Consider the following 16,217-nt stretch of genomic DNA (forward strand, 5'->3'; position numbering starts at 1 on the left):
GTTTGCAATGACCTCCTAGTATTAAAACTCACAGAAAATAAAATCCAAATACCGTCTGTCTTTATTCTGTCACTTTGTCCCAGAACGTGCCCTGTATGAAAGAGACCTATTTATTATTTTGAAGATCAGGAATTCGTTCCCTGCTGTCAGCCCCCACTGCCCACATCAGTGCTTGACATTTTTCCAGATGAGAAGCCCGTGGTAGCGCTTTCTTAACACAGCTTGTTTGTAGTTCAACTTCCAATATTAGTTGCTGGTTTTGTTTGTTTTGGTTTTTGGCAAATGTTTTTCAGATATACTTTCTGTAAACATTTCATTAAAGCGATAATGGTATCTGCTGTTTGGTTTTGGGTACTCCACAACAACAAAGAGTGGAAGAACACACTCTTGGTGTTGCTCAAAACGTAACATGAAGTAATTTGTAATGTTTTTCAAGAATTTGTTGCAAGTTCACATTTGCTTGTGTTTTCTGAAGCTTGTTTCCTGAGGCACTGGGAGCCTCTTATAGTTTGACCCTGTAATAGAGAGTACTGCAAACTTTAAAAAAGAAATTAAATCCTTTTGCTAGAGTGGCTGGCCGTGACATCACACTAATCTTTAACAAGCCTCTCAAATGGCTTAAACTTCAGTGCTCCAGAGTGAAGTTTTCTGTGTTATGTAAGTAATTCTCTGAATATAAAATCCACTGCCCCTTTGTGGGTGTAATTCTCGCCTGCCTTAATACATGTATCCTGGATTTGCACAAGCAAATCACTCTCTCCTATCAGGAAACCATGAGTACAAAGAATTTGGTGTGACTGTGTCCCTAAGCTCTTGGAAACATAGTTTGCAGTATCTCGTTGCTGAGACAACTGAGGTCTGACCTGTAAAGGAGCTGAGTGAGTCAGTGAGGTAATGTCATTGTAGAGTTCTTCAAAAAAAACGCCCTAGTTTGAGGCTTGAGCTCAAAGATTTTAAGGCGTATGGGTGCGTGTTCAGCTGAATATAACTACAGGCTGTTTATGGTAAACAACACTGAACAGAAGCATTTTATGAAAATGGCAGTCGTGCTTCATGTTTAACTGATGAGTTGTTGCAGAGATGAGAACACTCGATCCTTTTTTTTTCCCACCCCCTTGTTGCAGCTTTATTTGTCTCTAGGCTTGACTGTTGGCTATGTAAATGTTTCTCTTGGGTTTTCTGGGTGAGAGCACCACGCTGTTGGAACAGGAGAGGGGCTGCACCTGCAGTGAGCTGGCAGAGGTAGCCCAGGCTCCTTGCTGGCAGGAACAGGGAGATTGCTCCATCCTCAAGGTGTGACCTATGGTGGGGAGTACCCAAGAACTGTGTGGAAGATGGCTTCAGGTGCAGAGAACATCAGCTGCTCGTGTGCTGACCTCTCAGTGAGCTTCACCAGGGCTGTGTTACCACTGCCCACCACGGCACAGAGAGTTTCTAACAGCATGGGGGAAAATGCAGCATTAAAACCTCCTCTGACGTTCTGCGTGTGAAAGGTGCCGTGTCAGCAAGCGGGCTGCAAACTGGAGCAGGATTAGTTTAATGTGTGCTTAAAATAGAAATCATCATTTGCCACGTTGAGCTATGAGACTTTCTTCAGGAACAATCTGTGCGGACAGAGCAACGGGACTAATTACTCCTCTGCCATTCCTGGGTCACTCCTCACCGAGCCTGTGGTCAGCGGGGAAGGAGCAGCAGTTCCATTCCTAAGCACTCTTATTAACTTCTAAACTGTAGTGGAATGTGTTTCAGGAGACATTAATCACTTATTAATCAACAGAAATTGCATTCCTTTCTCTTTTTTCAGTCTTTTACTGTGTGTCTTTCTTTCGCCTCAGTGATTGGTCTGAGTCGAGCTCATTCATGCTGAAGTGTAGATAAGAATTCAGTTGTCTTCTGTCAAGGTGAAGTGCATTGTACCCAAATCTTGAACACTGTGTTTTATGGAGACAACTCATTCTCTTACAGAAAGGATCAGTGTCACTGCCTCCAAGTACAGATGTTAAATACTGATAACTGGATAGAACCAGTGAACTGGGTTCTGGAACTGTGTGAAACCTGGAACTTGCTCATTACTCATCTTTTCCTCCTTTTCTCACTTTTCTTTTTTCCCTTTTTAGGGCCTTTCTTCATCTGTCAGTACCACCCACATTGTGCATCACTAATGATGGGAAGGGCCAGCTTTGTATTTGCATCTGCTTCTTTTTCATGAGTACAAATGCCAGGGAGATTAACTTTAAAGCAGACTTTTGCCCCCATTTTCAGGTATCTCTAAGTACAGGAACTCAGTTTTGCACCTTTGGGGGGGAACTGCAGCCGTGTGAGAAGGTGACTTTGTTTTTGCCCTGAGATGCTGCTTCTTAAAAGGTTTGCAGTTTGTCCTGGTGAGTTCACAGAACAAGAAAAATGTCTGAATTCATCCAACGTTCAGCTGAAAATATTGGTGTTAAAGCACGTCAGTGCTCAGCGTGGGGGTGTCGAGGTGCTCTTGTGCTTTGGGGGAAGTTTTCAAGCAGCTCTGCTCATGGTAACCTCTTCCCAGCTGTGGTAGTGGAGCTGAGACACTCTGGAGTAGCTGGATTCCAACTGAGGTTCCAACTAAGCCCGTTGGGTGGGTTTGTTTTACAGAGTTGATGCTAGGAGCCTGTTGTGCTGCTCGTGCAGTGGGGTTTGTTCTCTTGGCACAGCGTGGCTGGTGGTGTGGTGAGAACTTCTGCTCTGCAAGCAGGACACTGCCAGCAGGACCCCACAGCATGGGCCAGCTCGGCACCGAGGGGGTTAAGTGTGCTTAGAAAGAGCGTATTGGGCTGCTGGTTTTTGTTTGGTTTCTGTGTTGTCTGAGGTTTTTAACTAGTTAGAGGGATGTTAGTGGAGTAAATTTCAGCTTGTGATATCTGTGAAAGTATGAGGTGAGGGAGCAGGGAACTCCACCAGCCCTAGCAAGGAATTCCCCTGCCAGCAGTTCAGGCCTTGAACATCTTTCAGTCACTTCTGGGGGGTGTGACAGGGTTATAGTGTTGTCACCTACAGAAGGAGCTGGTTTCTGGTGGCTTTCCTCATTCAGCATCCATTTGACTGGCTGGGTTGTGATTTTGGGTTGGGGGGGTTTCTGTGAATGGCTTCAAGCACCTGTGTTTGTGCCTTTGAAAGCTGATTGTCTCCTGCTGAGGATTTGAGGCTCTGCCTGTGGAGGAAAGCTGTGGGTTAGGATTCTCAGAAGCTGAAGAAACAGCAAGGATGGTGGCGTGTGTGGAAAAAGTAGTATCAGCAAAACAGTTCAAACCCAGGACTGAAGGCTGGCCAAACAGGAGAGAACCTTACTGGAAGAAAACGTGTTGACTCAAGCAAGCGGGTAGAGTCTTTGTTTGGTTTGGCTTGGAAAATTTCTGATGGAATCATGGTATTTTTCTGTTCTTTCAAAAACTGCGTGTTTCAGTTTTCATTCTTTGATTTCCAGGCACCCGCTGAAGTAGGTGAGGACCTTTAGTGTAGTTTAAGTAGCTGCAGCACAGAGTTTAGTAGATTAGAGTCCAAATACGGGCTGGCCCCGTGGGTTTTGCTGAGTGAGCAGAAAGGTTCCACTTCAGTTTCTTCCCTGCTCTTCAAGAGGAACTGTGGCTGTAGCACAGAAGGTTGAAGAAGAGCTTGTGAACAGAAGCAAGTTGGATCTGGTTGTCTTGTAGCTAGCAGGACTTACAGGTGGTTTTCATGCATTTATGCAGCATCTCACCCACGAGTCTTGCATTAGGCAAAACTAGTGATGGGAAAGCTTTTATGTTGCTTCTGCCTTCATTTACCTGCTGGTCTGAGAGCGGATGGGTCCCAAATTTGCTGAGAAATCTGCGTGTGGCTTTGACACAGTCTTTCTATGGGTGGCCAGAAAAGGTGCAGTTCTGAGGCAGTGCTTTGAAAGACATAAAAACCTTTTTGGAGCATGTTGTGGGGAGCTGTTTACACAGATTCCGAGATGATCATTTATTTGGTTTTACAAAGATGCTGACAAGAGCCTTCACTTCAGATGGTAGTGTGTTTTCTGAAGCTTTACAGCCCAGGAAGAAGCAATGTGAGCATGGTAGCACGTGAGTTCCTCTGTCTCAGGAAAAGGGAATACAGCTCAAGTCGTGATTGAGAGGAGCAAAGTCACAAATCTGCCACCAGGCATCACACAGAAGGTCCATAAGATGGTCACACATTTATACTACACAGATGGCCACAGCAGAATGTTTGAAATGATTAATGGCTTAAAGAGGGAGAGTTCAAAACAAATATTGAAAGATGTATTTTGGCTACTGTGAGTGGGAGTAGATTTTACTGTAGGTACATGATGGAAGCATGTAAATATGGTGAAGGAAAGGAAGGTTCTTGGAGCATCCAGGCAGGTATAATAAAGAACAACCAGGAGAGTTAAAAAAAGTGCATATTTTTGTGTTGTCCTTCTTATATTTGGGAAATGAGTGAGTTTGGGGCTATTTTTGAAAGCTGCAGCTCTGACCCTTCACCTTGAGGAGAGGAGGAAATGAGAAGCTTTAAAGAGAATCCCCCACCTCCTCCCTGATGGCTTCTCCGAAGCTTTGCTGGAGTTAGAAACAGTTTCCTCAGCTGGATGGAGAGGACATCTGGTAACAATGATTCCTGGCTTGTCCTTTATGGTTCTTAGGACTTCTGGTATGGGTGATGTTTGCAGTTCCAGCTGGGTATGGAGGCTGGGAATGTTAATCAGACCTGTTAGCCTGACACATCTGCACTGAAGCCGCATTTAGTGTTCTTTTTGTGGTGTCCTAGATAACTGATCTTCAGTTTTCTATTTTAAATTCTGTAGCATGAAATATTAAGCAGTGAATGTGCTGGCTGGTAGCAGAACTGCATGGAGCTGGATTAATGCTCTGCCAACCGTGCATCAAACTGGGCAGTACTTGGAGCACCCTCGTGCAGTCTACATGCAGAGGACCCCTCATGATTCCAGTGCATTGGTGATGTTGTGGAAAGGGTGATGGGTTCCTTCCTGAGTTCCTCTATCTGCTTAGTTTTTGTCATGAAGCTTCTATTCATTGGGTTTATCGTGTTTATTCAGTGGTAAGTTTCAGAAGCCAAAGAGTGAACTCATGATGAGAAGCCCCAGAGGTGCTGCAGAAGCTGAATTGTATCCTGTTTTCATTTGTTTAAAATACAATGCTCAGATAAGTTCTTAAAGTGATTTTCTTTAAACTGGATGTCTCAAGGTTCCAAAAAGCATTTCCTGAATCTCTTGGAGAGCTGCTCAGCTGCTTTTTGGACCTGGATTAGTAGAGAGAGGATTTGAAGCATTCCTCTGCTGAGGTTGATTCAATCCAAAATTTTTCTTAGAGATCATGAAATCAGGGAAGAGTCATCAGGCCAGGATGTCTCGTTCCATTAATTGGAATGGAAGACTCTTAAATCTGCAGCATGTGTGAGGAAATGGTGATTTATCGCTAGCGGATGCTCTGCAGGCAGCAGCATTCCATCTGCTACACGAGTTTTCCCATTACATTTTGAGGCAAAATCCTGGGAAAAGCTTCACACCTGCATTTCTCATTCTGAGTGAAGTTTGCCAGTGCCAGGTTGTTGCTTTCTCCTGGATAGTTTTTGAGTAAAATGCCCATTTCTATCAGCTCGCGTTTTCTTTTGCCAAACTTCAAAGCTGAGAGTTTCTGAAAAGCTACGTAGGATAAACACAGGCAGGAGAGATTATGTTCATACCAAAGATAGTCAGCCTAAGAGTAACTTAACTTCCTTTGTTGCTTTTGTGAGCAACCCCCTTGTTTTATTTAGTGTAACTTAAGCTGATTAAATAAAAAAAGCTCACTTAGAGTTTTAGCGCTCCTCTGCCAACATAAACTTTTTCTAATTCTTGTTGACTTGAGAATTGCTGATACCAACGAGGTCTTACTGGGCTTTGGGTTCCACGGGGATGGGAGCCCACAGGGCCTGCAGGGCATCGTGCATTAATACACTTTGTGAACCCAGGGTGCGAGTTGCTGCCTGAGTGATCAGCGACTGAGCCTCTCGGAATTGTTCCCCAGCAGTCAGGCAACCTGCTTTCACCAGCTCCATGTCCCTAGGGAGCAAAACCAACCAGGAGAATTGTATCCCTGCCTGATAAAATTAGGTCTCCTGTAATCTCCCTCGGAACAGCCGGATGGGTAGCTGCCTTGAAAAACATGTGTTTTAATGCAGGAATAATGCATTCCATTTCGGATGGCTCTAGCCGTGGGAGCTGCTTGGCTGGGTGGATGGAGTGCTCCCATTTTGCCTCTGGGATCAGGACTAATGTCAAACATCAGGTCTAAAGTGCAGTGGTGGAAAGGGATTGTTTGGGGGGGTTTTTCTGTCTTTTGCTCTCAACAGAGATGTTGTTCCTGAGCCTTAGTCCTAAAGGAGTTTGAAAACTGCACCGTGCTGTTGCTGGAAATAAAGCATGAGTTGCAAAGAAGAGGAGCCAGTGCAGGTGTTTCTGGATTGCAGCATGCTTTGCATTAAGATTTATTTAGGACAAGCAACGTTGGTGTCCCTCTAAGATGAGTGTATAACAGATTTCTCTGAGAGCAGCAGAGGTGACTGGCTGAAGTTCTGCTCTGTCCCTGCCTCTCCCATGGCTGCACAGAGGCAGGACAGGGCTGGCACTGCAGCTACACACATCTCCTAGTGCAGACAAAGCCTGCTGATCTGCTGGGAATTGTGCTACATCATGTGATACTTCCAGTTCCTCCTCCCAGGCTGCTGAATTTCATTACAGGAAGCTAAGAATAAGTATTTTCCCACTAATAATTTTCCATATGAGCCATTTGTGTCGTTGCCTCAAGGATGGCCTGTGGGTGACTGGGTGGGGTGTTGAGCTGTGCTGCTGGCAGCAGGAAGGGGTGACCAGGAAGAGAAGCTGTAGGGGGGAGCAAGCCATGGGAGGTGACAGGAGTGCTACATTTGGGATGTACAAACAAGATAAGTTGTGATGGGGCATTCAGTTGGCCGTAAATTGGAAGGATGTGGTCCAGAGTGGGAATGATGGAGCAGATAAAGCACCAAATTGAGAGCTGAGAGGTTTGGTTTCGGGTCCTGTCCCTATGCCTGACTTCATTCCATAGCTACCCAGGCACTGCTCCAGGAAGGGTAGTGGGATGAGGGTGTGTTGAAGGAGGTTTTGCGTTGCCTGCTGTCCCACCTTTAATGCATCATCTCCTCATTTAGAGTGCTGATGAATCTTTGATACGAGGAGTCATTTCAGTGTGAAGCACCTTTTCTGGAAACACTGCAATCTGCTCGCTGGGCACGGCAGTGAGTGCACGTAGGGCAGGCTGGATGCCCTGATAAGACTGTTTTCTTTGCCTGGTGGTTGTGTCTTCATCATCACCTTGCACTGTAATTACCCACTGGGGAAGCTTGGTGTGCTTCTCTGGCAACAGTGATCCCATAGATAAGGTGACCAGCCAAAAGAAACCCTGAGGAGGAGAAAGAGGCTTTGAAGTGTTCTGCTTACTTTCGAGAAGGAGGCAGGAGCAAAGTTAACAGCTGTAAAAGGTCACTCCTTGCCTTGCTGCCCAGCAGGAGGAGGTGCAGGGGGTGTGCAGCAGCTGATGTCCCTGCTCACAATGTGCCTTGTCACCCTGGTGAGGAGAAGGAGAGAGCTCTGGAGAGCTGGGAAGTGACATGGCAAATTCCAGCCTGGGATTATTCACTAGGCAATGGAGAGGAGTCAGGTGGTCTGAGGGGAGATAAAAGGTTCTTGATCCTCTGGTAGGGGAGTAAACAGATTAAACTATGCTGCCTTTTGGGTTTGTTTCTCCTTAATTGTATGTAAGTAGGAAATGCCTGTTAAAGGCATTACCTTTCTGGCATTAAAATAAAAGACAGTTATATGACCCAGGGGGTGGCCCTAGCAAGATAGAGATTATTTTGATACAGCTTTTTTAAGCTTTTGTGGCGATCCCCCAGAACATACCAAACACAACAAGACTGGAGCCTGCCTTGTGCTAGCCCAAAGCAGATCTCATAACAGTAAAGTGCTCATGTAAATGTTTTTTTGAGACAGACCTGTGTTTATTCTTAGGGCAGAAACTTTAAGTGATCCCTTGTGGATTACAAAAAGAACAATTCTCATTGTAATTGGAATGAAAACCTCCATCCTCGGGCAGTTTTGGATTGGAGGTTGCTCCAGTGGAAAGGGGGAGGTTTTGTTATTGTCAGTCAGCAGACGGGAAGCTGAGGTGCCCAGAGGTGAGGGGAGCTGCTCTGCCACACCAGCCAGCAGCAGGGTGTTTTGATGAGGTGTTTTGATGCTCAGCCCCGTAGGTGAGAGTACAAAGAGAAAAGCTTTGAAATGTGCAGTGTGATAACCAGCAAACAGATCTCTGTGCAGCCTGCTGGGAGCTCACGTGTTCTTCTACGTGTTCAGGTAATCTGAAGCATGGCTGTGAGTGATAGCAGCTTTCTGTTGAACTCACATTGATATAAACCAACTATATTTGTGGCATTCCTCCTCTCTGCCTTAAATTCCAAGCCCTTCTTGAAAATATCCTGAATTTCACAAGTCCTATGGTGCAGAAAAAGTCAATAATTGAGTCCCAAACGGGGAGAATCATGGATGAAGGCAAAGCAAATGAGTCAGATACAAATAATCCCATTATGTCTTGGCTGCAGCCACACCTAGAAACCTTAAGCAAACATTGCTGTTCTGTTTAGTTATTCCTGTGTTTGATACACTTTACTTGTTAAGTCCTGTTTTAAAATTGCAGCATGTAAAAATTGTGTCGGGCTGGTCGCTGTTAGTGTTGGGAAGACTTGGGAACATTGTTGTGGTAACTTTGACCAGAGGCACAGATGCCTGTGCTAGAGCATAGTTAATTGGCTGCTTTATTTCCTTAAAATCAGAAAAATACAAAACCTTGGAGTTGGTGTTGCCTCTGAAGGCTTTCAAGGCAATTCTTGTAGCAGTAGGCCTCTAAAAAAAAAAAAAAAGTCTGGTTAGAAAAGCAAACAGGAAGATGTAATTACCCTTTGTCTTTTGTGTATCAAAATGTTGTTCATTGTACAAAGCTTTGGTAAAATGCTTTTAGCAGTGTCTGGTTGTAGCATGGAAGCTGTAAAGAAAAGCACTTGGATCTCATAAAATCATTCTTGATGTATTACACTTGCTGTCATGTGTCTTACTAGGTAATTACTTGCCTAATAGCATCTGTCTCTTTCTTCCCTCTTTCATGGTGGATAAGCTGATTTTTAATAAAGCTGGAGAAAGCTGTTTCTCAGATGAGACTTAAAAAAGAAAATTTGGACCCTTCTGCCTCCTCTGATCCTAATTCTTGTCATAGCTCCTGTAAAGGGTGGCTGAAGTCTTGGCTGCTAAGTTGTGACTGTCACTCATTCCAAGGGTTTTTTAACAGGGGTTGGGGTTTGTTGCTTGGTTCTTGGCCAAACACATTCCATTTGCTTTGCATTGTTCTTTTGTACCAACTGCTCTCTTTTGGGCTTTGTAAGTGGCCTATGAAACATGACCCTGTGGCTCAGAAGAGTTGTAGAGGTTTGTCCTACATGTCCTTACCTCCAGGAATCCTCCTGGGTTTATCAGTGTTGCAGGGTGACCACTCATGAGACTCAACTCATTTATTGCCCTGGGATGTGAAGGTCCTTTCTTGTGCTGAACCTGATGGGGAAAATCAGATGGAAAGAGAGGTCCATGTACTGGCAGCTCTTCAGGGGTTATTCACAGAGGCTCACTCTCCTCTAAGAGGAGGTTGTAGCAAAGATAACTTTTTTTTTCCCCACATCCTAGAGATTTCAATGAATTCCTTGAGGCAACAAGAGAGAGGGGCAAACAGTGAGGTAGATGACGGTGTCAAAGTTGTCACTGTCACTCAGGACACCATAATTGGCCTTGTCTCTTAGGAAAAGAATTACTTCTTCTGTTCTCTTGTTCAGAATGACAGAATGCCTTCCTGCAAAGAGGAGAGTGGTGAGAGACAGCCCTGGTGTAGGACACTGCAGGCACGCTCCTCTTCCAGCAGAGACAGAGCCAGTGGGGCAGGATGAAAGGCTCTGTGTGGAGAACTGGGGAAGGAATAAATAGTCTTCTATCAGAAATGAGTTTGGCTTCAGGTTAGGAGGGGTCTGGCAGCAGCACAGCTTAGGGGCTGTTTGCTGCTTTTGTTGCTCTTGCTGTGCAAAGTGAGAGCCTCTGCTCGTGGCTCTGTCTTGGGATGGGGATTGAGGAGCTGACAGCCTGAAAACATGAACAGTGTTGCTCTTGAGTACTTGACATCATGAGAGGAGAGCCCATGGAGTAGCCCAGGAAAGGAAGAATGAAAGGAACTAGTGAAGTGGAGAGATCTGGGAGATGTCAGAGCTGCTTTTTTCTCTCATTCTGCCATCTGAAGAATAGCCACTGAAGAATAGCTGAGATTTTCTGTGGGTGAAGTGTGACAAAAAGTCTCCCAGAGTTATTGTCACATTGGAGTAAGCTGGCAGCTGTTGGATTGTCTCCACATTTTAAGGGGATTGTTTGAAGCTGTTTCATAGATTCCCAGTTGGAAGGTGGATTTCTGCTCCTTCAGCACATTCTGCCCCAAGCGATTGCAGACAGCATCTCTCCTCCTGACTCACTAAACCAGTTAATGTTCAGGCCCTGGACGTTTTGGCTGCTCTGGAAGTGTCACAGACTGTTAGTTACCTGCGTGGAAAGGACTGTGCTGGTTGTTCCAGGGAGTTACCTCACGGAGGGGAAGAGCTGACGTGGGTTTCCTGTGATACCCTTTACCTCCGGTTGTGCAGGGTGCCGATTCAAAGCCGCCCTGATTATCTGTGGATGGAGGCACATCTGAGGAGGAAGAAGGCAGCCAGGCCAGGGCAGCTTGCCAATTGCTTAAAGCTTTTGTTGGAGACTAAAGGAAACCTGCACCCATTCAGGCCCTAGTGCAGCCCCGGGGGCTTTCTCGGCCTCCTGTGTGAAGAAGATGAAGGCAGCCACGTGGAAACAACCGCACACTTTTGCACGTCAGTCCCCATTAGCTCTTTAGGCCCTGGTTGTTGAGTTTGAATGCTGAGATCTTGCACTTCATTGTCAGGATTTCCATCCTGTGGGTCTGTCAGCGTAGCACTCAACGCATCTGTTGAAACCAAACCCTGAGGAAAGCGCCTTCTGCGCAAGAGCACTCGCAAAACCAGTCTGGTGTTGGGCTGCCCAGAGCCTGCCTGGGACTCCCTGCTGGTCAGAGGGCAGGAGATGTCTCCAGATGTCTCCAGGTTCTGCTGTGTTACCTTTGGAGAGGCGTCTGGAGGATAAATCCCCCAGTTTGCCGCATGCTGAAATAAAACTGAGAGACAAACACGAGTATCAAATATCAATTCTAAACCAGTGTGGCCAGGCAGGTCAGGAGGAGGCACTCAGACCTGTCTGCTCTGCAGTTTCCCTTTTCTCTGCAGGAAGAGATGATTTTGGAGCCATTTACAGTCATCATGCCAGTGTCCCCAGGGCTGCTGGGACCAGCACTGTCTGGTAGAGGAGAGGTCTGCTTCGGCAGACCGCACTTCTGGGCTAGTGGTTGGTTTTTCTCCTTTTAGAGCTTTTAACATGAAATATTCAACCCTGTCTGTGCACAGCACAGTTGATAGAGGTATCCTGCTTCAGGGGACTGCGACGAAGGTGTTGGGTTGTGAGCACATCCTGAGTCTTTTCATGGAGATGGTGCTATCCAAGTGCAACTTCGAGGTTTCAGGGGCAATCTTGTCTCTTTCTCCAGCAGAATTAGCTGGGGTGAGAGGAAACAGCTCTCCAGAGATTCCTGAAGAGAGTCAGAAGTGCTACAGCCTGCAGGAGGGTTTTTGTGGATGCTCCAGGTGGGCTGGTGCTGGAAAGGCAGGTCAGCCTTGTATTGGGTCAGAGGATCGAAGCTGGGACACCCCAAGGAATTACTTTTGTTTCTGTATTTTTTTTGTACAGTGCTGTGCAGATTCTAGAAGGCCCAGTGCTTAAGAAGAAATGATCCTGTTGTGCAAGGGATACTGAAGAGCAGTGGTTGCTTTGTTTCCCAAACATCATCACTTCTCTGAAGAGACTGTTTTGTAGCCTGGCACAAATTTTACTTGTGTAAAACCCACAGAATCAGCAGACAGGTCTCACTGAACCAACTGGAGGGCAGCAATCCAAAGCAGTGCCTCTTGTCTACAGTCCTTTTTCAGAGGTTTTGCTTAATTGCAAGCTTTCTGTTTCTTTAGTTCTCTTTCTTGGCAGACTATTTTGTCTTAAATTACTGCTGTCAACATGTCCTCAGCCCTTCCTGCTCCCCCAGCCCCTTAAATCGTGTAGCACTGTCTGCGATGCTTCGGGTTGCTATCAAAGGCTATTATGTTTGTAGCTGAAAGCAAAGCCTGCTGTGAATATCATATTTTATCAAAAAGATACAAGTATGTCCCTGTTAATATTATTACGTTGACACACTGGGTTTATAAACATTTTAGTGTTCTTTGAAGTGGTTGATATCTAGTGATTATGGGTCCATTAAGCATCGTAACAGATGGTTCATGTACAAGTACTTTTTATGCTGTCATCTATAGCAGAAATTAAAGGGGATGGTAAATTCTTGTCTCTTCAGAGGTAATGCTGAGGAAGTTGGCGTGTGGTGGAGGATCTCCAGTTGTGTGACCAAGGAGGAAGTGAACTAATACCTGGGGTGATGCTACGTAGACTGGCGTGGGATAATGATTCATGCTGGAGCCAGGCGGTGGAGAGCACGGATGCTGGAATGGAGCAGAAGCTGGGGGAGCAAGGCTACAATCAGGGTGATCTTTGGCAGGGCAGACCACAATATTGTGTAGGATTTGCAGGTTTGGGAGGAGGTAGGACTCCTGCAGTTACTGGTCTAGAGGGAGAGGCCTGGAAGGTCCCTGCTGCCTTTCCAAGCCAAACTAGAGGTGGAATTAGGCCATGGACATGAAGTAGCTTTGCCAAGGTCACGCTGTGGAGCTGAAGCAGCAGCTTTGCCAAACATCTGCAGCTGCCCTGTGCACCTGCAGCCTTTGTGCCTTCCATCGTGGTTTTTTCAACAGGCACGAGGTGGACGTGGAGACCTCCATGTCCCCACAGATGACTCTTGAGACAAGTCTTATTCTTAGCTTGCTTTTTCAGGTGATGTCTTTAAGTTTTGTCTTGGAGATTTGATGGGTTTTTTTAGTTTGTTGGTTTGAGTGTGTTTCTGGATATTCTAGAGTTGTATATTCTTAAATTTTGCTCTGAGATAAATTTTTTGTCTAGAGATAAATTAGCTAGAACTTGAGGATATTTTCCTGCAAGAACTTCAGGATATTTTCCTGCAAGAACAGGAGTGTTCAAAGAACAGTGTTTGCAAATTCTTGGGCTTCTATTTTACATGAGTAAGTTGGAGGGCTTACATGTTTTTTTCATAGTAATAAAAACAGGCTAATACTGTTAGAATTAAAGGCTAATGGGAAATAAAACAATGAAGATTAGTTTGTTATTTAAAGTAATTCTGCTTCCACCTTTGAGAGAGATCAGCTGTTGCTAAGAGAAACTCCACAGTCACCTTTGCTTTAAATTTATTATAGAATGAAAAATTAAAATATGATCTCGCTCTCATTAAAATGAAGTAATTGATGTCATCATTCAATTAAAATATTTTTGGGGAGCTTTTGGCAAGTCTTTCTGGCTTGCTATTAAGACCTGACTGACGAAGCATCCTTGAGTTGGAGGAAATGGTGATAGCTCTGTGTGAAGTAACTGGAAGATAAGAGAGCACCTCAAAAAACACCTAATGAGCAGCACTGGCCAACCCAACTGACCCTGAAACTGTGCAGCAGTGCTACCAGTGAGCTTCTCAGGGCAGCTTCTCTCCTGAGCTCAGAGTCCAGTCCTGAAGTAAAGCTGACTGTATTCCTCTTAAGGTGCTTCTCTCTCAGGTGTGTGGCCTGAAGATGAATGTTCTGAACATGCACAGGCCTCCAAGGGGGACTTTGGAGGGAGCAGTTCTAGCTTTATCTTCAGCACCAGGGTTTTTTTTCCACCATGCTTTCATTTTTTTGATCAACATAACTGCAAGGCCACTTGTCACTCTCCACGACCTTTTGTCTCTGCCTTTCATTAGCTGACGTTATAACAATGAGCTGTTGTCACTAGTTTACTGTGAATACTTTTTGCTGGTTATTGCTTTTTCAGGCAGCTCGCAGCTCCCAACCTGTATAGCTGTAGCTGGGGGTTTTTGCTGTTTTATTCATAATTTCAACTAGGCATCACTCTTTGCAAGAAATCTTTCATCTCTTGCTTTGGGCGATACAGAACTGGAGTGGCAAAGGAGACTCATGTTTTTTGTGCTGGCTTCATCATTTTCAGGACATGAATATTTAATTTAGGCTTTTTAAAGCTTTTAGCAGATTTGTCAGGCTTTCTTCCCCATGGTAGTGTATCTGAGGACAACCTGAGAGTGCACTCTGATTGACTTACCATACAGAAAGTGGTTTCATTTGTTTTCTGACTGCAATACTTGTAGGAAGCTCAGCCTGTTCTGTAAGTAACTTTGCCATAAACTTAACCATCAAACAGATCCAGCAGTTTGTCCTTTTCTCCAGCTAGAGCCCAGCTAAGCAAATACCAAAACACTTCCAAGGAATACTTTTTCCTGCCCATGAAGACCAGTCTGTGTTGTCACCCTCCAGGGGAAAGCGTGGCCGTGGCCGGCCGTGCTGCGTGGGGAGTAGCAGGTTTCAGAGGAACCCTTGGTGGCACGTATTCTGCTGCTGCTTGGGCTGGCTCTGCTCCACACAGAGCGAGGCCCTGACACTGGACATGAGAATGGCAAAGTGATTTTGCTGTGACTGAAATCATTCTGTCTCCACTCGAGCCCTGTGGTGCTTTCCTGCAGGCAAGTGGTGCCAACACGGGTGTCTTGGGAACACAAAGAGTTCAGCTTTCAGTTGGTGAGGGCTGAAGTGTGGTTATTTACACCACTGTTATGTGTTTAGAAGTTTATATGAATGATATTTCATCATTTTTGAACCATTTTAATGATCTTGGAGAGATCTCTGTTAGTGTAAATAGGTATTTCTTTCCAGTTGGCTGGTGTTTGCTGGGTGAGTCGATCTGTTGTTTAATTCTGTCTTTTGACACCGTAATGCTGAATTTACCAACAGGAGTTTTTAATTTACCTGCCAAAAGCTGTGTCATTTCTGGAGGGACGTGTTTGTTTTTCTTCTTTTTTCATTATAAATAAACCACAATGAGTTTATTTCCACTGTATCGAATGTCTCCGGCCTTTGTGGGAACAGAGCACAGAGGTGTCAAAATCAAACAGAGCAGCTGGAGAGTTGCTGTGCTTGGTGTTTGCTCACCCAGCAGAGCAGTGTTTGCTTGGTGCTGTTCCATACGCCAGGTGCCAGATGGAGAACACCAAACCCCATTCCTCTCTCACTGCTCCTCAGCTCTCGTGGGTCGTTAGAGGGCTGGCTCATTAATACAACACGTGTCACACGTATTGTCAGGGCCAGCCCCTGCTTTGCAGCCATCTAAAGTGGAGATGGTGGAGTTGGAAGCTGCCTGATGTGGTCTTCGTGGGGCTTCTGTCAGTGAGAGGATGGGCCTTTAATCTGCCTGGTGGCACTAGCTTTGCTTTGCCAGAAGGGAGTTATTGGGTGCTACTAATGCATTACTATAGTGGCTGAGGGACGTGGGGTCGTTTAGTCTGGGGAAGAGGAGGCTCAGGGGAGACCTTCTGGCTCTCTACAACTCCCTGACAGGAGGCTGGAGTGAGGTGGGGGTTGTTCTCCCAAGTAACCAGTGATAGAATGAGAGGCAATGGGCTGAAGTTGTCCCAGGGGAGGTTTCGACTGGCTATTAGGAAGAATTTCTCTCTTGACAGTGCTGAGGCCTTGGCCCAGGCTGCCCAGGGAGGTGCTGGAGTCCCCATCCCTGGCAGGGTTCAAATATGGCACTTTGGGACATGGTTTAGTGGTCAGGGGAGTGTTGGGTTGACAGTTGGACTTGATGTTTTCCTCAGCCTCTCTATCTGGGCTGCTGCGGAGGTTGTAGTCACTGTTCAAACAAAGTGGCAATTGTCCAGAGCTTTGTGTCATCCTCTGTGCTTTGTTTTACTGAGAGCCTCAATTTGCCACTCACTGAGAATTTCAAGCGAGGCCTTTTGGAGTCCTTTGTTGTGATTCCTGTGCTTTATTTCTCATTAGTGAAAAATTAAAAATACAGATGTTTTCCC

Source organism: Merops nubicus, unplaced genomic scaffold (genome assembly GCF_000691845.1).
Source record: "Merops nubicus isolate BGI_N331 unplaced genomic scaffold, ASM69184v1 scaffold11999, whole genome shotgun sequence".
In the NCBI taxonomy this organism is placed as follows: domain Eukaryota; kingdom Metazoa; phylum Chordata; class Aves; order Coraciiformes; family Meropidae; genus Merops; species Merops nubicus.